Genomic DNA, 304 nt, shown 5'->3' on the forward strand with positions numbered 1-304 from the left:
CCATATGGTGAACACTAAGAAACAACCAGTTGGGCATCGAGATGAGTTAACCAGATGGCGGATGTAAGAATGAAGGAGAAGTGCAAACTGTGTAGCCTTTAAAGGTCTTTCTGTTCTGCAGGTTGGACTTCCACTTCCACGTGCTAGACAAAGCACCCACTAACAGCATCATCGTTAGACGTTACCTCCTTCCTTCAAGGTGATTTCTTCAAGGAATAAAGAAGGAAAATTGCTCAGTCAGTATGATTTGAAAAAGATTTCGCTTGCCTTCTTACTTTTGTTTAAACCTTCTCTTTGTGAGGCA

Source organism: Echinococcus granulosus (genome assembly GCF_000524195.1).
Source record: "Echinococcus granulosus chromosome Unknown EG_S00054, whole genome shotgun sequence".
Classification (NCBI taxonomy): domain Eukaryota; kingdom Metazoa; phylum Platyhelminthes; class Cestoda; order Cyclophyllidea; family Taeniidae; genus Echinococcus; species Echinococcus granulosus.